Source organism: Adiantum capillus-veneris, chromosome 4, assembly GCF_014529385.1.
Source record: "Adiantum capillus-veneris isolate H3 chromosome 4, ASM1452938v2, whole genome shotgun sequence".
NCBI classification, from domain to species: Eukaryota; Viridiplantae; Streptophyta; class Polypodiopsida; order Polypodiales; family Pteridaceae; genus Adiantum; species Adiantum capillus-veneris.
In genome coordinates, this window is record NC_140934.1 from 70,546,874 (window position 1) to 70,568,050 (window position 21,177).

A 21,177-nucleotide genomic window follows, 5' to 3' on the forward strand; every position below is an offset into this window, starting at 1 on the left:
TCGGTAATGAATGATGAGGAACATCTAGCACCACCATCTGACCTAGAGGGACATGAATCTGTAATTGAAGTACCCATTAACAAGTTGGGGCAATACTTTGAAGGTGATGAATCTAATGCTACTCTGCCAATCACTACTAAAGGATCAACTGTAAAGGGAGTCCTTGACAGTGGTGCGGGAGTCAGCATGGTGACAAAGAGTTGTTGGGAGTCTATGGGGCGACCTCACCTTGAAGCCACAAGCGTAGTGGTAAAAATGGATAATGGATCTATTGTTACGCCTATTGGAATGCTTAAGGATCTCAGGATCAAGGTCTTGGGACACAAGGTAAGGCAGACTTTCATTGTTATGGATTTTTCCAAGCATCCTATGTCATTTGACATGATCTTAGGGCGTCCATTCATGAGGGAAGAAAAAATGGTGCATGACTGGTCCAAAAACCACGTCTACTTACAGTTCCAAGACTCTGTCATTCGAGTTGATCTTTTAAGTGGTCGAACGCATCCTCTAGGAAATAATTTCATCATTGATAATCGATCAGACACAACAATTCACTCAGCTCCATTACAGTATTGTTACATGTGTAACGAAGACACGGATATTGGGGAGAAATCTCCTTATATGGATATCCTACCCGGAATGGCTGAGTCAGACAATGTCGATTGGGTACACCTAGCGACAACTATAGATACATGGGGAGCTAGAGGAACAACCTGGGTAACACCAAATGGGGAAGAGATACCACACATTGCACCAATAAACATGTTAGGTGTAGCGCATGTAACATCCGATGATAAGAAAGAGGCACACCTACCTGAGAGTGAAACCGATGATTCCTCAAAGGCTTCAGGCCAATACACATCAGAAATGGGATCTCAGGGAGAAATGGATTCAGAACCTGAGGAAACATCGAGTGAGCCAAGTATAGAAACTGAACACTCACGGTCTAGTACGACCATCTATGGAATTTATATGAGAGTGAAGAAGATACAAGCGAAGACCTATCAAGCGAGTCGAGTTCAAACATTTATTAAAATTAAAACCTTAACAAGAAACAAAGGTCATATAAGAGACGACGATATCGAGCGAATGTGAGAGCTAGGATAAACAAGGAAAGATCTACTGCAGAATGGCTTAGCTATCTAGGGGCATGTGATGCTCATCGAAAGCTAGTAGACAATTGGGGTGAACATCTCCAGAGTGTCATGTGGTGCAGCCCACTACCCATTGACCTCGCCCAATTGGAGGTTACGGAGCCGAAATTTAGTCGAACTATAAGAAGACGTCAAAACCGAGAGTTAGCACAACAACAAAAGGAGGCAGGACTAAAAGAAAGGTCTCCATCAGGACAAGAGCCTGTTGACTTACATACGACTCCTGAACATTTTAAATCTTATACCACGGGGGAGCGAAAGGTTGTGTATGCCAGGGCCCAACGAATACCTACCAATGAAAGCAGTGGAGTCTATGATGGTCCAGCGGTAGTTAAAGAGATAGAATTAGTAGAACCAGGTGAGGAGTCTAAACCAGTCTTTATTGCTCAAGACCTTACCGAAACTGAAGAGGCTGTACTTAAGGAGCTCCTCAAGGAATACAAGGATATCTTTGCTTGGACATATCATGACATGAAGGGCGTTCCACCTTCTGTGGTGCAACATACAATTCCCATGATCAACACTGCTAAACCCTCCCAACAACGACCCTATCCAATGAATCCTAAGTACGCCAAAATTGTACAAGAGGAGATTGAAAAACTTATCCAATGTGGATTCATATACCCTATTGAGCACTCAGAATGGGTTTCTCCAATAGTCATTGTGCCAAAAAAGAATGGGAAACTAAGAGTGTGCATGGACCTCAAGAAAGTTAATGCAGCCACTACGAGAGATCATTATCCCTTGCCATATTCAGAACATGTGCTTGAAAGAGTTGCGGGCAAGGAAGCTTATAGCTTTTTAGATGGGTACTCTGGTTACAATCAAATCACAATTGCATTAGAGGACCAAGCTAAAACTGCTTTTATCACAGAGTTTGGAGTGTTTGCATTTCGTGTTATGGCTTTTGGCTTAATGAATGCCCCTGCTACATTCCAACGATTAATAAACACTGCGTTTAAAGAATTTCTAAGGGAGTTTTGTGAAGCTTTCCTAGACTACCTTTGTGTTTATTCTTCTTGGGAGAAGCATTTGTTATATCTACGAAAAATATTTGAAAGGTGCAGATTTTATCACATCTAATTGAACCCTTTCAAATGCCAATTTTGGGTTAAGCATGGAGTCATTCTAGGGCATATAGTGTCCAAGAACGGGATATCCACATATGAGAGTAAGATTAAAGCCATTGCCGATTTGCCACCACCTACGAACTATAAAGGAGTTCAAAGATTTATGGGCCATGTTGGTTATTATTGAAGATTTATTTTAAACTTTGCCGAGATAGCGCGTCCATTGTACAAGCTTCTTATCGAGTTTCACTGGACGGAAGAATGTCATCAATCTTATGAGTTATTAAAGAAGGCCCTAACAAGTGCTCCAATCCTGCGAACACCCGATTGGAATGTACCTTTTCATGTGTATATTGATGCATCAAATTTTGCTATTGGGTGTGTTCTAACTCAACCAGGAGAACATAAATTGGACTACCCTATTAGCTTTGCAAGTCGCCAATTAAATGATGCCGAGATGAACTACACTACTACAGAGCGCGAAGGTCTAGCTATGATTTACGCAGTAAAGAAATTTCGCTATTACCTTCTTGCTACCAAGTTTGTGTTTTATGTTGATCATCAAGCATTGCTATATTTGGTAAACAAGCCGTGTTCCACAGGTCGAATTACACGATGGTTGTTAATTCTTCTTGAGTTTGACTTCACCGTTGTTGTGAGGCCTGGGAGGAAACATGTCATGGCGGATCATTTATCTCGTATCCCTAATGGCGAAGCTCCTACGGGGGTTGATGATGAATTGCCTGATACTCCTTTGTTCATTGTTGAGACAATGCCTGAATGGAGTGAAAAGATTGTTAACTTCTTAGTTAATGGTTTTCCACCCAAAGAACTGCGAAAAGATATAGCTCGAAAATTAATCAAGGAATGCGACCCTATTGCTTACTGGCTGGAACTCTCTATAAGAGAGGAAAAGATGATGTTCTTAGACGCTGTGCCCGCGAGGATGAGTATTTATATATTCTACAAGAGGCACACATGGGTGTAGCTGGTGGTCACTTTTCAGGAAACTTGACTGCCCGAAAGATCTTACAGTCAGGCTATTGGTGGCCCACTCTGTTTAAGGATGCATCACTTTTTGCAAAGGGATGTGATGAATGCCAACGCTTCAACAAGCTACAAAGAAGGGATAGGATGCCTCTACATCCCATCAAGGTAACCCAACCATTTGAAAAGTGGGGCTTAGACTTTGTAGGACCGATTAGTCCGGCTGCACGTAACACGCAATCATGATATATCATTGTGGCTACCGACTATGTAACCAAATGGGCTGAAGCAAAAGCAACACGAAAGGCGGATGCAAAAACAACAGCTAAGTTCCTCTTTGAGAACATTATCACACGTTTTGGATGCCCCTTTGAACTTGTGAGTGACAATGGAACTCATTTTATAAATGAAGTAATAAAAGAACTCACATCAAACTTCATGATATCTCACCACAAGTCTACACCCTATTATCCCCAAGCAAATGGCCAAGCTGAGAGTACCAACAAAACTCTCCTCTCCATTTTGACAAAGACAGTTGAGGCTCATCGCACTGATTGGGACCTAAAGCTTACATAAGCTTTATGGGCTTATCGTACTGCGTATAAAGTTGCTATTAATTGCACACCGTTTAAGATGGTGTATGGTCAAGAAGCAGTTATGCCATGGGAGTTTGTCATTCCTAGTCTTCGAGTAGCTTCTCAAGAAGGTTGGGATGGTAACCCCTTAGTGGAGCGATTATACATCCTGGAAAGACTAGATGAAGAGAGGCAATTAGCTGTGCGAAATGCTCTAGTGGAGAAGGATAGGAGAAAGAAGTGGTTTGATAGCCATTTAAAGGATAAAGACATCAAGGTTGGTGATAAAGTTCTGATGTACGGGGTACGTAATGAAAAGAAGAAATTGAAATACGCTGGTAAGGGGCCATATCGAGTGTGTGAAATTACCCCGCAAGGTACCATTCGTGTGGAGACTCTAGATGGAGTTGAAACCATTGGATTCCTTAATGGGAGTAAATTCAAAAGATATTATGATCCTCTAAGCCAGGAAGAGTTGCAAGCCATCCATCAAAAGAAGGCTGCCAAGGAACAAGCAGAGCTTAAAAAAATCCAAGCAAGAGTTGAGGCTCGAGAACGACAACAACGTCTTAAACGCCAACGAGAGGCTAATCTGGGAATCACGCAAGCATTTTTCGAGGACACAGATGATGAATCATTAGAATCTGAGACACCCCTACGATACCCAATTGAGCTAAATAGCCCCTATGGGGAAGTACTATACAATGCCTTATTAGATACGGGAGATAAACACAATTTGTTATCCTATGGAGTTTGGTGTCAATTAGGGAAACCGACCCTACCCCCGAGTACGATGCAAGTCAAGGGCATTAATAAAAAGAAAACTGCTATTCTTGGAGTCCTTCAAACCCCTGTTGTCTATGACAATGGAAGCATAGTGCAGAGGTTTCTAGTCATGCCCGCGGGAGCTATGGAAGGCAACGTAAACCTGGGAGGCACGTGGATGTTGGCAACCAAATGCACTATTGATTAGGATACTGTTAGTGTCACGACGCGACCACCGACTCTTACCCCTATCATTCAAGCAAAGTCACCTACGTTGCAAACTCTAGCAAAGTTGAAGGATAGCCAACATTCACAAGCCAAGGTGGTTAACTTGTCTTTGCCAGCTACCCATGAACCTAGCACTTCAACACTTGTAGTTGCAGCAAGCAGTAATATTGCAAGTACTCATCCACGACCTAAGAGTACATATCAATGGGTCCCCAAGGCCTTACTTCCAACTACCTCAACCCTCCCATCCATTCCAAGAAAAAATTTCCTGGGAAAACCAAGAGCGCGCCCTAGGAGAGTCAAGACCAAATCACGATGGATTCCAAAACAACTATTAGAAGCCCAAGGCTACTATGATGGAAATGAGCAAATTTGGGTACCTAAACGTAAAATGTGTCCTTCCCTATCGACAACAAACCCATATGAGTCAAACAGTGTAACGCTAAAGCCAATGGCAAACCGTGGGAAGGGAAAGATCACAGAATGCTACACACCTAGTCCAGAGCTAGTTTGGGCTCCAAGGCAAAACCAATATATTCCACCTAGCTCAGGAAGGGGGGAGTTCCATGAAGCTTCTAGCTCCTCATGTAATACATCCATAGAGGTAAAAGCTTCTACACAGCCTCCATCTATAGTAATGGACCTCCATGAAGCTACAAAAGAATCCACACCTCCCAGTGTTCAAGAATCACCTGATGAACCACTTCAAGTTCGATCCTGCGAGAGTACCTTAGCACCCTTGCAACTTGACGAGGCACCTAGGGTAATAGAAAACTACTGGAAAAAATCCTCACCTATTACCAACTGGAACAATTGGTTTCAAAGGGTGACGACATCATTTCAAATGGTATGATCTACCCAAGGAAGGGGGGAGTGTTTGTGAACATCCATCATTCACTTGCTTCCCTCTCAACCTTTCTCCCTGACCTCTTAATCTCCGATCTTGGGGAATGTATATATAAAGCCTTATACTCACAAAAACAAGATAAAAAAGTAAAAGAGCAAGAGCCATAACAAATCATAAAAGAAAATTATGCACAAGAACACGACCCTTGTAATATTTGCACTCTAACCATCATCTATTTGCGTGTACAGATATGGCTAGTACGCTAGAGTCATCCACTCCTGCCTTGGGTGAGAGGTACCCTCGTTACTTTTCACAAATATTTCACATGGTCTTTCCAGTGCTTGCATGTGAATGGGATTTGATAGGTACGCTAGCATGTGAGAGGAATTTTGAGGAGTTAAAATGGCTGATACGTCTCTTGACCACGTCTGATCCATACTTAGCAGAGAGCGTTTCTCCCATTGCACAAGCCTACCCTTTTGATCAAGATGACTATAGGCATCTAGTGACCTTTTTAGTAAACATGGGCACCTATGATGAAGAAGAAAATTTACACGACTACGCGGATGGCACATATGGTCTCATGGATGATGACTTTGTTTATCTCGACGACGAGGATAAAGGTTTAGCCTTAGGGTTTCCCCCCAACCTCTACAATATCCTATTCCCTTGACTCTCTAGGGGGAGTGCAAATAATTAGGTTAGGGTTCCTTATGTTTTTTGTTGTGTTCAATAAGTGTTAGTACCTTTTTCCACTAATGTGCCTCCTGGAGGTATTCCTTTTGTTTCCTAGTGTGTACAGGAGCGTGTTGCTATTTGTAGGATTTGGACCTTCAGGGAATCTTTATCTCGACTCACTCTTCAAATCAAGCACGACCATCGACATAAACAGGTGTTTCTTGTCCATTAGCATTGCCCCTTATCTTTTTTGCATCTATGATTGTCAGCTTTAATTGTGATTGGTAGCCTAATATTCACCGCATTTGCTTAGTATCAAACATTTAATTCAATGTAATTTTTTGTCATAATCACTTCTCTAGGTTTAAAAATCAAGCAGTCCGACAAACTAGTTTGACCAAGTTAGGTGTTAGAAATCTTCTCTTCATACCATGGGGAATGACTTCCTAATAATTAATGGTTACTTAGGTTCTTAATCCGATTTAGGCAGCATTGTGTGAAATGTACTAGGGCTTTCTAGTGGGCTTGACCCTATTGACCTTTAGCTTAAGTATTATAAAGGGAGTTTACTAGTGTGATGAGCCTGGGGAGGTGTATCAGTGTTATATGACCCCCCAAAGTTACAAAATTAAAATGCTGAAAATGAACAAACAAAAAATCAAAGTGCCACACTGTAAAATCTTAAGCTGAAAGAGAAATCTCAGCTTGATTTGGTACTTCACTCACATGTATTGCCTATGGTACTAGAGCCCTAGAGGTTCCCAGTATGGGCGCTTTTACTTGAAAAGCAAAAAACCCAAGGCATACAAAATAAGCACACACATCAAAATTGAATCACTGTGAAAAGACTTTGGGGGGTCAAAGAAAAAGTATTAGTCAGGCGATGATTTCATGAGAAATTCCTTTTATGGTAGCTTAACTACAAGGTCTTCTAGATATAGCCTCTAGTCAGCCCTCGAACATGAATACTTGGCTCTTGCGATTAAACAACTTAATTGACCCAGAAAATTAGGAAGCTTACCCATGGTATTAATATTCGATCTCTAGTGCCTTTCGACCGTCAAATTAGCGACCCCAAACTTGTTTAATTTTTTACCTTTACATCTGTTTATGCATTTGATTACATTGCAATTTAATGTTCATTGCTGACAAATTGTTTGAAATTCTTTTACCAATCAATTTGTCTACCTAAAACTACATATGGTTTTTAATCACTTATAAGAATGCAATTACTGTGCCAATGTTGTTTGATTTTGCAGTGACTGAAGAAGGCTAAGGACATTCATCTCAAATGCTCTTCCACCTCGACGAACGAGCTTCAACTCAATAGCTTCCGAGGACGGAATCTACATCAGGAAGGGGGGCATGTTAACCCTCACGGCTCACGCACACCCCATCACCTACGACGGATGTGTATTATGTATTTGGTAGAGTCAGGTACCGGGCTTGTCGGACCAATAGGAAAAGGGTAAGAGTGATCGCCGATGAGAGGCGCACTCTAACTGGGACATTCAAGGGATTAGTTGGCTAAGCATGGGCGCCCAAGTGTGAATGGGGTGAGCTCATATAAAAGCCAACTAAACCTAAAATTCACTCATTCTCTCATTTGTGCAATAGAAGAGTGCTCTTGCTCCATCTCCATCTCCATCTCCATCTTCTTCTTCTTCACCTCCTCGTGTGTGTGTGTATGTGTGTGTGAGAGAGAGGGAGAGTGTGTGTGCGATCGAGCATTACGAAGGCACGACGGCGGCGAAGCGGTTGAGCGCGGCACGACTGCAGCTTCTTCTTCATCGCGGCGAGGAATCCTCCACGGCAGGAGCATAGAGCGGTGAGTGACACACCATTGCTCTCTTTTGAGCTTGCTAGATTAGTCTTGTTGTGTGCTTGGAGCCATTTGTGGCTCGCACACGGTGTATCGGCAAGTCCCTTGCTTTGACAGTGCGGCAAGGAGCGCACAGTCCTAAAAAATGTCTTTCCAAAGATCGCTCCATTCCCATCCCCTGTTCATGGTATGGAAAGGCCAACTTCTAGGACACACTGTCTCTAGAAATGGTATTGAGATGGTTGAAGATAAGATTGAATGTGTTTAACAAGCCATATCACCAATGAATGTATCTAAACTGGGCTCATTCTTGAGGTATGATTCCTTCATGTATTAACAGCAAAGGCTTTTTTTTTGTATGGGTCGACTCAAAAAGGGGAGAAGCTTATCTAGACCCCAAAATGTGAAGCAAGTTCCATTGCAAGCCTAAAGGAGGCAATCAATAGGAATCCAATACTTCCTCAACGAGACTAGGATGTTATTTTCCTTATAGATTTAGATGTAGATGGAATGGTGATGGGTGATATCTTGGCCCAACTTGATGGGAAGACAAACTACGTAATGTACTTCACTAGTCACTGATTAGTTTAGCTAAACAACGATACTTCATAGCCAAGAGGGAACTACTACGGCTAGTTTTTAGTGCAACAAAGTTGAGAACTTTATTTCTCGGGGCAAGTTGTTTCACTTTTATACCAATCATCAGGCTCTTCTTGTTTTGATCAACAAAGTGATTATCCAAGAGAGACTTTTTAGATGGATCATGTTCTTGATGAGGTATGAGTTTAGGGTATTCCATAAGCTAGGAAAAATGACTCATTATGGTGTTGATTCCTATCACTAGCAGTACAAAGGGGTTTTAAGAAATATCAATGAGAGATGAACAAGTAGATGGGTTAGATCTAGAATTGCAAGAGGTGTACAATTTCATCGGTTTGGGAAATTTCCAGAAGACTGCTCACCGTGAGAGAATAAGAAGGCACTGATACTGAAGAGTTTGAAGTTCAGCATCGTAGGAGGAGCTTCGTATAGATTGGGAATTGATGATGTTCTTCAATGGTGCTTGCCTATGGAAGGGAGAATGCAAGTGATTACAGAGGTTCATAGTGGGAGCTCTGGAGGACATTTTTCAATTGATATCACTTACATGAAGATTTTGCAAGAAAGACTATGGTGGCAGACTAGGATGGATGATGTTAGGTCCTTCTACAAAACTTGTGATATATTGTCAGAGAATGGGAGGGAAAAAAACAGTAGATATGACTCCTCTGACACCCATCTAACCATTAGGTGGGTTTATGAAATGGGAATTGGACTTTATGGGTCCATTCAAGAAGGTAACCTCTAGGAAGAACAAGTATATGTGGTGGGAGCCTGCTATGCAAGTAAATGGGTGGAGGCAAAAGCATTAACTAACAACACTACCAAGTCAACAACATGGTTCTTGTATGGGCATGTAATTTGTAGATTTGTCTATAAGATTGAGATTGTTTTAGATCAAGGAACCCATTTCATTGACAAAAATATTCAAACACTAATGACTAAAATTTTCTCAATCAAGCATTGAAAATCAACACTGTATTATACGCATGCAATGGGACAGGGTGAATGTAAAAATAAGACAATCAAGATTCTACTGAGACAAAATTTTTCAAAAAGATCCTCATCCTTGGGATAAAAATATCCAGGTTACATTGTGCGCATACAAAACTACTCATAAGGTGACCATTGGTATGACACCTTTCAAGATGGTTTATGTAGCAAAAGCAGCGGTGCCTATGGAATTTGCAATTCCCAGTCTCATATTTTCTATCAAACATGGTATGGATTTCAATATGAATTTAAAGAATAGATTGGATGAATTGGTGAAATTGGATAAAATCAAACAGAGGGTCAGACTAGAGAAGGAGGTAGTCCAATATAGGAGGAAGCAATGGCTTGACATCAAAATCAAGGTCAAAGAATTCAAAAAGTGGGATCTTGTTTTTCTATATATGTCAAAGTCAGGCCCAAAGAAACCTAAAATGAAAGTTGCATGATCAAGACCTTATGAAATTGATTGGGTTTTCTCCAATGGCACAATTAGTCTTAAGGAGTTTTTAGGATTACTATTGTCAAGGGTCAACAATGGAGCCAAAATCAAATGTACCGGATGAAACCCTAACATCACCAGTTGAGGATACCAATTTGGAATTTGATGGTGAGCCTTTGAATCTGTCCAATATTGGACCCGATTTAGGGGAAATGGTGTGAAAGTCAATCATGAAGAAGCATAGAGGCCAAGGAGAGAGAGAGAGAGAGAGAGAGAGAGAGAGAGAGAGAGAGAGAGAGAGAGAGAGAGAGAGAGAGAGAGAGAGAGAGAGAGAGAGAGAGAGAGAGAGAGAGAGAGTTATCAACACCGCTTCCTTCTCAAGGAGAACAGAGCTCAAATCATAAAATTCCAGTGTTTCCTTTGTGATTTGTAGCCGATTTGTCCTAGACACTGTTTCATATGGCTCATGCTATTTTGTGAGAACCAAAGAGGATAAATAAGTACTTGTCTGTACATTTGTCATAGCCAATAGTTGATCTCATGAGTAAATTTAGCCTTCATAAGAAATGATTGCATGGAACTTCCGCGTGGAAACTAGATGGCAAGAAGGGTGACTGCTCGCACCATAGGATCTCAATCAAACACTCTAACGAGCTTGAACCACATTTTTTTTGGCAGTCTTGAAAGTATGAATGACTGGAGAAATTTCCTTTGTAAGAGATTCCACAATGGCCGACATTGCCTTTGCATTACAAGAATCCCAATCAACATACGATTTTTGATACTCGTCATCTTGAAAGAGAGTGTACTTGTTGTTGGGATCCCTTATAGGACGGGGCTCTTAGCCATTGAAATTGTCCCATAAGCCTTTCTATGAGAGACAGAGTTGCAAAATCATATTCCAATGGGTGTAGTTATTGCCGTTCAATTTGTCATTGGTGCTCGAGCGGCAAGGGAGTGGGGGGGAGGGGGGGGGGGGGGGATGTTGAAGTTGCAAGATCTAGAATAGGTGTATCCTTCTTGCACTCCAAAGTTTTCCATATCAATGCCCAAGTCTGTCCTAACAATTTTCTATCCCTCTCATGAGCTCAAATCTGCACTTCTCCCAAGTCGTTCTGAAGGCACTTCAAAAGGGGCCGTAGGTATTTGCACCAAGATGCTTCCAAAAAAGAATTGTGTGCTTGGTCCTTGCCTTCAAATTGCTTCGTAAGAGTCACCACAACCCCCACAAAATAACCTTGTGAGGTGCTTTATACTTCCCAAAGACAAACAAAGAATCCCTTATGCCCCTCCCTTGATATCCAAGCTTCTAGGGCCTAGGCACTTGTAGCATTTTAATACATTGCCAGTAGGCCCAAATGGAATTAGCAAGGTTGTGGGAGTGTGGGACGAGAGGAGAGAAAGGCACAAAAGCATTCTAAAATGCTATCATAGGTGGAGGTCACCATTGTTGTCAAGCAAGGATACTAACAACATGTTCTAAAATGCAGGGGCAAAAGAGGGGGGATGTCGGGTTCCGTTTCCACTGGGCTACATTGACTGGCACTTTGAAACACAAGTGGCAATGGAGGGGGGAGTGTTTTTGGTTGTCTTGACACAAAGCAAGGAGGGCATTGCATGGTAGTGATAGGGCAGCATCAGAGGAAGAAGTATGCAAGATAGAGTGTAGTTTACCTTGCATTTTAAAATGCTACTAGCAGAGTGCGGGGGAGAGGTAAGCATCAAGGATGAGTGAGATATTTCTCTCTTCTATGGCTTCTTCTCGATGCACCTCCTCCTCTCACAAGGCTCTGATACCAATTCAAATTGACAATGTGGAAGTAGAGAGAGAGAGAGAGAGAGAGAGAGAGAGAGAGAGAGAGAGAGAGAGAGAGAGAGAGAGAGAGAGAGAGAGAGAGAGAGAGAGAGAGAGAGAGAGAGAGAGAGAGAGAGAGAGAGAGAGAGAGAGAGAGAGAGAGAGAGAGAGAGATAATCTTTTCAAGCAAAACAAATTATTGTATTGTTTGAGGCAGCAAAAATAATTATTGTATTGTTTGAGGCTCTCTTAAAATAAAATAGTGCAAAAAAGCTCCCTCGTAAAAGCTCTCTCTCGTAGTCTCTTAAGGAATCATTTTCAGAGAAAACAACATTTGGAGGAAAGTCCTAAGAAACCTCTTTCCAAAGCTTGCTCCATTCCCATTCCCTATTCATGGTATGGAAAGGCCAACGTTTAGGACACATTGTCTCTAGAACTGGTATTGACATGGCTGAAGATAAGATTAAATGTGTTCAACAAGCCAGCGCAGCAATGGATGTATCTAAAATGAGCTCATTCTTGGGGTACAATTCATTCACATGTTTGAAACAAAGGCTCTTTCTTTGTATGAGTTGTCTAAAAAAGGGAAGAACTTTATCTAGACTCCAGAATGTGAAGCAAGTTCCAGTACAGGCCTAAAGGGGACGATCAATAAGAAGCAAATCCTTAGTCAACTAGACATGGATGTTATTTCCCAAATACATGTAGTTTCATTTGGAAAAGTGATGGAAAGACAAATTACCTAATCTACTTCACCAATCACCAGTTCAGTTTAGCTAAGCAACAATATTCCATAGCCAAGAGGGAAGCACTATGAATGGTTTTTAGTGCAACAAAGTTGAGAACTTTATTTGTTGGGTCAGTTGTTTCACTTTTATGCCAATCATCTAGCTCTTATTGTTTTGATCAACAAAGTGATTAACCAAGGGAGACTTTTTAGATGGATGATATCCCTGATGGGGTATGAGTTTAGGGTATTCCATAAGCTAGGCAAAAAGACTCACCGTGGTGCTGATTTTCTATCAAGCAATACAAAGGGGTTTTAAGAAATATCAATGAGAGATGAACAAGTAGATGGGCCAGATCTAGAATTGCAAGAGGTGTACAATTTCCATCACTTTGGGAAATTTCCAAAAAACTGGCCACGAGAAAATAAGAAGGCAATGATACTAAAGAGTTTGAAGTTCACCATTATAGGAGGAGCTTTGTACATATTGGGTGTTGATGGAGTTCTTCAAAGGTGTGTGCCTATGGAATGGAGAATGCAAGTGATTATAGAGGCTCATAGTGGGAGCTCTAGAGAACATTTTTCAACTGATATCACTTACAATAAGATTTTGCACGAAAGACTACAGTGGCAGAGTATGATGGATGATGTTCGGGCTTTCTGCAAAACTTGTGGTATTTGTCAAAGAATGGGAGGGACAAAAAAAGTAGGCATGACCACTCTGACACCCATCTAACTATTAGGTGGGCTTATGAAATGGGGATTGGACTTCATGGGTCCATTCAAGAAGGTAACTTCTAGGAAGAACAAGTATATTGTGATGGAAACATGATATGTAAGTAAATGGTTGGAGGCAAAAGCATTACCTAACAACACTACCAAGTCAACAACATGGTTCTTGTATGTGCATGTAATTTGTAAATTTGACTACAAGATTGGAATTGTTTTAGATTAAGGAGCACATTTCATTAAAAATACAATTCAAATACTGATGACAAAAATCTTGTCAATCAAGTATTAAAAATCAACACCGTATTATCCCACGTGCAATGGGCAAACTGAAAGTAGCAATAAGACAATCAAGTCCATACAGAGACAAAAATTGTTCAAAAAGAGCCACATCGTTGGATTGAAAAGCTGAAGACTACATTGTGCGCATAAAAAATTTCTCATACGGTGACCATTGGTATGACACCTGTCAAGATGGTTTATGGAGTAGAAGCAGTAGTGCCTATGGAATTTTCAATTCCCAGTCTCATATTGTCTATCGAACATGGTATGGATTTCAATATGATCTTAAAGAACAGACTGGATGAATTACTAAAATTGGATTAAATGAAACAGAGGGTCATGCTAGAGCAGGAGGTAGTCCAACAAAGGAGGAAGAAATGACATGACATCAAAATCAAGGTCAAATAATTCAAAAAGGGGGATCTTGTTTTGCTCTATCAATCAAATTTAGGCCAAAAGAAACCAAAAATGAAAGTTGCATGATCAAGACCTTACGAAGTTGATTGGGTTTTGTCCAATGGAATTATTAGGCTTCAGGAGTTATCATGATTACTATTGTCAAGGGTTTACAATGGAGCCAAAATTAAAGGTACCAGTTGAAACGCCCAACATCACCAATTGAGGATACCAATTTTGAATTGGATGACAATTCTTTGAATTTGTTTAATATTATATCTGCTCTAGGGGAAGTGGTGTCAAGATCAATGATGCAAAAGGTAGAGACCAAGGAGAGTGAACACGAGAGAGAGAGAGAGAGAGAGAGAGAGAGAGAGAGAGAGAGAGAGAGAGAGAGAGAGAGAGAGAGAGAGAGAGAGAGAGAGAGAGAGAGAGAGAGAGAGAGAGAGAGAGAGAGAGAGAGAGAGAGAATTATTTCAAGAAAAACAAATTATTGTATTGTTTGAGGTTCTCTTAAAATAAAATAATGCAAAAAAGCTCCCTCGTAAAAGCTCTCTCTCGTAGTCTCTTAAAGAATCCTTTTTCGAGAAAACAACATTTGGAGGAAAGTCCTAAGAAACCTCTTTCCAAAGCTTGCTCCATTCCCATCCCCTATTCATGGTATGGAAAGGCCAACTTTTAGGACACATTGTCTCTAGAAATGGTATTGACATGGCTGAAGATAAGATTAAATGTGTTTACAAGCCAGAGCAGCAATGAATGTATCTAAAATGAGCTCATTCTTGGGGTACAATTCATTCACATGTTTGCAACAAAGGCTCTTTATTTGCATGAGTTGACTAAAAAAGGGAAGAAGTTTATCTAGACTCCAGAATGTGAAGCAAGTTCCAATACAGGCCTAAAGGGGACGATCAATAAGAAGCGAATCCTTAGTCAACCAGACATGGATGCTATTTTCCAAATACATGTAGGTTCATTTGGAATAGTGATGGAAAGACAAACTACCTAATCTACTTCACCAGTCACCAGTTCAGTTTAGCTAAGCAACAATATTCCATAGCCAAGAGGGAAGCACTTTGAATAGCTTTTAGTGCAACAAAGTTGAGAACTTTATTTGTTGGGTCAGTTGTTTTACTTTTATGCCAATCATCTGTCTCTTATTGTTTTGATCAACAAAGTGATTAACCAAGGGAGACTTTTTAGATGGATGATATCCCTGATGGGGTATGAGTTTAGGGTATTCCATAAGCTAGGCAAAAAGACTCACCGTGGTGCTGATTTTCTAACAAGCAATACAAAGGGGTTTTAAGAAATATCAATGAGAGATGAACAAGTAGATGGGCCAGATCTAGAATTGCAAGAGGTGTACAATTTCCATCACTTTGGGAAATTTCCCAAAAACTGGCCACCCACAAGAAAATAAGAAGGCAGTGATACTAAAGAGTTTGAAGTCCACCATTATAGGAGCAGCTTTGTACATATTGGGTGTTGATGGAGTTCTTCAAAGGTGTGTGCCTATGGAATGGAGAATGCAAGTGATTATAGAGGTTCATAGTGGGAGCATTGGAGAACATGTTTCAAGTGATATCACTTACAATAAGATTTTTCAAGAAAGACTATGGTGACAGAGTATGATGGATTATGTTCGGGTTTCTGCAAAACTTGTGATATTTGTCAAAGAATGGGAAGGACAAAAAAAGTAGGTATGACCCCTATGAAACCCATCTAACCATTAGGTGGGCTTATGAAATGGGGATTGGACTTCATGGGTCCATTCAAGAAGGTAACTTCTAGGAAGAACAAGTATATTGTGATGGCAACATGATATGTAAGTAAATGGTTGGAGGCAAAAGCATTACCTAACAACACTACCAAGTCAACAACATGGTTCTTGTATGTGCATGTAATTTGTAAATTTGACTACAAGGTTGAGATTGTCTTAGATCAAGGAGCACATTTCATTAAAAATACAATTCAAATACTGATGAAAAAAATCTTGTCAATCAAGCATTGAAAATCAACACAGTATTATCCCACATGCAATGGGAAAACTGAAAGTAGCAATAAGACAATCAAGTCCATACAAAGACAAAAATTGTTCAAAAAGAGCCACATTGTTGGATTGAAAAGCTGAAGACTACATTGTGCGCATAAAAATTTTCTCATAAGGTGACCATTGGTATGACACCTGCCAAGATGGTTTATGGAGCAGAAGCTGTAGTGCCTATGGAATTTTCAATTCCCAGACTCATATTGTCTATCGAACATGGTATGGATTTCAATATGAATTTAAAGAATAGACTGGATGAATTACTAAAATTGGATTAAATCAAACAGAGGGTCATGCTAGAGCAGGAGGTAGTCCAACAAAGGACAAAGCAATGGCCTGACATCAAAATCAAGGTCAAATAATTCAAAAAGGGGGATCTTGTTTTGGTATATCAGTCAAATTTAGGCCCAAAGAAACCAAAAATGAAAGTTGCATGAGCAAGACCTTACGAAGTTGATTGGGTTTTGTGTAATGGAACGATTAGGCTTAAGGAGTTATCAAGGTTACTATTGTCAAGGGTTTACAATGGAGCCAAATGGAGCCAAAATTAAAGGTACCAATTGAAACCCCAACACCACCAATTGAGGATATCAATTTTCAATTGGATGATGATTCTTTGAATTTGTTCAATATTAGATCTGCTATAGGGGAAGTGGTGTCAAAGTCAATGATGCAAAAGGTAGAGACCAAGGAGAGTGAACACGAGAGAGAGAGAGAGAGAGAGAGAGAGAGAGAGAGAGAGAGAGAGAGAGAGAGAGAGAGAGAGAGAGAGAGAGAGAGAGAGAGAGAGAGAGAGAGAGAGAGAGAGTCTCTTGAACCAATCAACCTTGGAAATGAAAAACTGTATATTGATACAATGGGGACAATGGGCTCATATATATACCCACCTTAATAAGTTTCCCTACCCAAACTTTAACAAATAAGTAAAATAAATATCTAAAAGCCAAAATAAATAATGGAATCACTTGGGAAGTTCACATGAGATGCCAAAACTCTAACACCCTCTTTGTAGCTCATAGTGGATATAAAAAGTGAGACGAAGTCAATGAAGAAGCTACCATGGAGACCCCAACAACAACTCCTTGTTGGATAGATCTCATATTTGCTACCCTTAACTTTGTACCCTAGAAGAATTCCATCTTGAGCATTGGATGCCTTTTAGAAAATTTGAACTATAAATCACACTCACATCCAAGAATCCCCATTTGTGAGCAGTGAACACATTACATCCAAAATACTCCAAGGTAATGAAATGTTGGAACACATCCCTATCCATAATTCGACCAACAACAATGGATTGATGCACTCATTTATAGTGTTTGAGATACATCTAATTGGTTTTCTTCCGGCATGTGTTTTAATCTCTGACCCACAGGTTCTAACATCGATAACTCGAAAACAAGGGTCCAAATTAATTATAGGGAGCACTGTTTACCCCTCTCTCCAAGTTACAAGCCTCTCTGTGGATGAAGCTAGTGGTGGCACTCTTCTGGATGTGACTAGAAGGTGAGATTCCTTGCTAGTGTAGACTTCACTACATCAGCCGCCTCTTTGCTATCCTTCCCTAGGTCACTATCACGGCTTTCCTCACGATGCTTGCTTTTGACTCTATCCTTTGTAGAACCCCTATCTTTGCCTATGAATCTACAATCTTTAGACAAATGACCACACCTTCCACAATTGTAACAAGATTTCTAGTCTTCTTTCTAGAATCCAAAGCAACAAGTCCTTCCACACCATTCTCAGATCATCAAATTCCAGCTTTTCCTTTGTGATTTGTAGCTATTTTGTGAGAACCAAAGAAGCTAACTAAGTACTCATTAGTGTTTTTTTCTTGGCCGATACAGTTGATCATGAATAACTTTAGCCTTCCTAAGAAATGATTGCATGGAACTTCCTTCTGGAAACTAGATGGCAAATAACTGTCCAAGAATGGTGATTGCTTGCATCCTATCATCTCAATCAAACACTCAAACAAGCTTGAACCACATTTTGTTGGCAATCTTCAAAGTCTAAATGACTGGAGAATTTTCCTTTACAAGCGATTCCATAATGGCCGACATTGCCTTTGCATTACAAGCATCCCAATCGACACATGATTTTTGATACTTGTCATCTTGAAGGCGGGTGTATGTGTTGTTGGGATCCCTCATAGTATAGGGCTCCGAGCCATCAAAAATGTCCCATAAGCAAATGAGTCACATAACCAAATTCAAATGGGCGTAGTTATATTTGTTCAATTTTTTGTTGGTGCTTGAGCAAGGGGGGCCCCATATCCAAGTTGCAAGATCTAGAATATGTGTATACTTCTTGCACTTCAAGTGTTTGCCAATTCTCAAGTCTGTCCAAACAATCTGCTATCCCTCTCATGAGCTCCAATCCGCACTAATCCCAAGTTGCTCTCAATACACTTCAAAAGGGTCCTGCAACAAAGTTCCAAAATTTATCTGTTGGATAAGTTGTTTCACTTTTATGCCAATCATCACACTCTTCTTGTTTTGATCAACAAAATGAATATCCAAGGAGACTGATTAGATGGAGGATGTTCCTGATGGAGTTTGAGTTTAGGGTCTTCCATAAGCTAGGAAGAAAGACTCACCATGGTGCTGATTTTCTATCAAGCATTACAAAAGGGTTTTTAGAAATATCAATGCAAGATGAGCCGATAGATGGGAAATTTCCTTCAGTTTGGGGGATTTCCAAAAAATTGGTTGCAAGAAAATAAGAAGGCACTGATATTAAAGAGTTTGAAGTTCACCATCATAGGAGAATCTTTGTACATATTGGGTATTGATGGAGTTCTTCAAAGGTGTGTGAGGGGGAGAATGCAAGTGATTGCAAAGGCTCGTAGTGGGAGCTCTAGAGGACATTTTTCAACCTATATCACTTACAAGAAGATTTTGCAAGAAAGACTACGGTGGCAGACTATCATGGATGATGTTAGAGCCTTCTGTAGAAGGTGTGATATTTGTTAGAGAATGGGAAGGCCAAAAATAGTAGGTATGACCCCTTTGGAACTCATCCATAGTGTTTTAGATACATCTAATTGGTTTCCTATTGGAATGTGCTTTAAACTCTGACCCACGAGCTCAAACACCAATACGTTTAACTCCAATGCAAGAGCCTAAATTAATTATAGGGAGTACTGCTTACCCCTCTCTTCCACTCACAAGGCTCTCTTTGGATGAAGTTGGTGGCGGCACTATTCTCCATGTGACCAGAAGGAGAGTTTTAGCTAGTGTAGACTCCACTACACTAGTAGCCTCTTTGCTATCCTTCCCTGAGTCACTATCACTGCTTTCGTCATGCTGCTTGCTTTTGCCTTTATCATTTCTAGAACCCCTATCTTTGCCTTTGGATCTGCAATCTTTAGAAAAATGACCACAATTCTAAGTCTTCTTTCTGGAATCCAAAGAAGGAAGTTCCTTTATCAAAAATATAAATTTTGCCTTGAGTTATCAACACGGCTCCCTCCTCAATGAGAAGAGTTGAGAGCATCAAATACCAACTTTTCCTTTGTGATTTGTAGCTGAAGTGTCCTAAACACTGTTTCATATGGCTTATGCACTTTTGTGAGAACGAAAGAAGCTAAATAAGTACTTGTCAATGCATTTTTCATGGCTGATAGTTGATCTCATGAATAAATTTAGCCTTCATAAGAAATGATTGCATGGAACTTCCTCGTGGAAATTAGATGGCAAATAACTATCCAAGAAGGGTGATTGCTCGCATCAAAGAATCTCGATCAAACACTCTAACGAGCTTGAACTACATTTTTTTGGTAGTCTTCAAAGTTTGAATGACTGGAGAAATTTCCTTTGGAAGAGATTCCATAATGGCCGACATTGCCTTTGCATAACAAGCATCCCAACCTACACACAATTTTTCATACTCGTCATCTTGAAGGAGAGTGTACCTGTTGTTGGGGTCCCTTGTAGGATGGGGCTCTTAGCCATTGACAATGTCCCATAAGCCTTTCCATGAGAACCATAGTTGCATAATCAAATTCCAATGGGTGTAGTTATCTCTGTTCAATTTGTCGTTGGTGCTCGAGCAAGGGGGGGGGGGGGGGGGGGGGGGGGGGGCATGTTGAAGTTGCAAGATCTAGAATATGTGTATCCTTCTTGAACTCCAAGAATTTTCCATATTGATTCACAAGTCTATCCAACAAATTTTCTATCACTCTCATGAGCTCCAATATGGACTTCTCACAAGTCACTCTCAAGGAACTTCAAAAGGGGTAGCACGTACACGACTTCTTCCCAGTGCAGCTCCTCCTACGCCAGGGATCTGATACCATGTCAAAGTCAATAATGTGGAAGCATAGAAGAGACAAAGGGGGGGAGAGAGAGAGAGAGAGAGAGAGAGAGAGAGAGAGAGAGAGAGAGAGAGAGAGAGAGAGAGAGAGAGAGAGAGAGAGAGAGAGAGAGAGAGAGAGAGAGAGAGAGAGAGAGAGAGAGAGAGAGAGAGAGAGAGAGAGAGAGAGAGAGAGAGAGAGAGAGAGAGAGAGAGAGAGAGAGTCTCTTGAACCAATCTACCTCTGCAATAAATAAATGTATATTGATATATTTTCACATACATACCCACCTCAATAATTTCCCTACACAAACTTTACAAATAAGTAAAAAAATACGTAAAAGCCAACATATATAATGGGATCATATTGGGTAGTTCACTTGAGATGCCAAAACTCTCACAAATGGATGAAAATAGGAAACCAATAGATGTATTGGGTATGGTTTCACCAATCTAGAATCAGACTAAAGAGTCATTAAATGAGTCTGATGTGCATAACAGTCATTCAATGGCATAACATTGAACATATCACTGGGAGAATCTTGCCACTTAGAAGAAACAACCAATTCATGTGTTCCATGTCAAAATTGGTGGATATAATTTTGACGTAGCAAAAACATGGTGCATTCATGGCACGTATTCAATAACTATGCAAAGAGTGTGTAGCCCAACACTCAGAGACTTGCGTGCTTAGCTCCTTGGCTTGTAGAGCTCCTTGGACTAGCATCTCTATCCTTGCCGACT

The 21,177-nt window shown here is 40.5% G+C and overlaps 1 pseudogene; it reads left to right on the forward strand.

Moving 5' to 3' along the window:
* The first annotated feature begins 885 nt into the window (after positions 1–885).
* LOC147459382 (uncharacterized) lies at positions 886–17,647 on the forward strand (annotated as a pseudogene).
* The last annotated feature ends 3,530 nt before the right edge of the window (positions 17,648–21,177 follow it).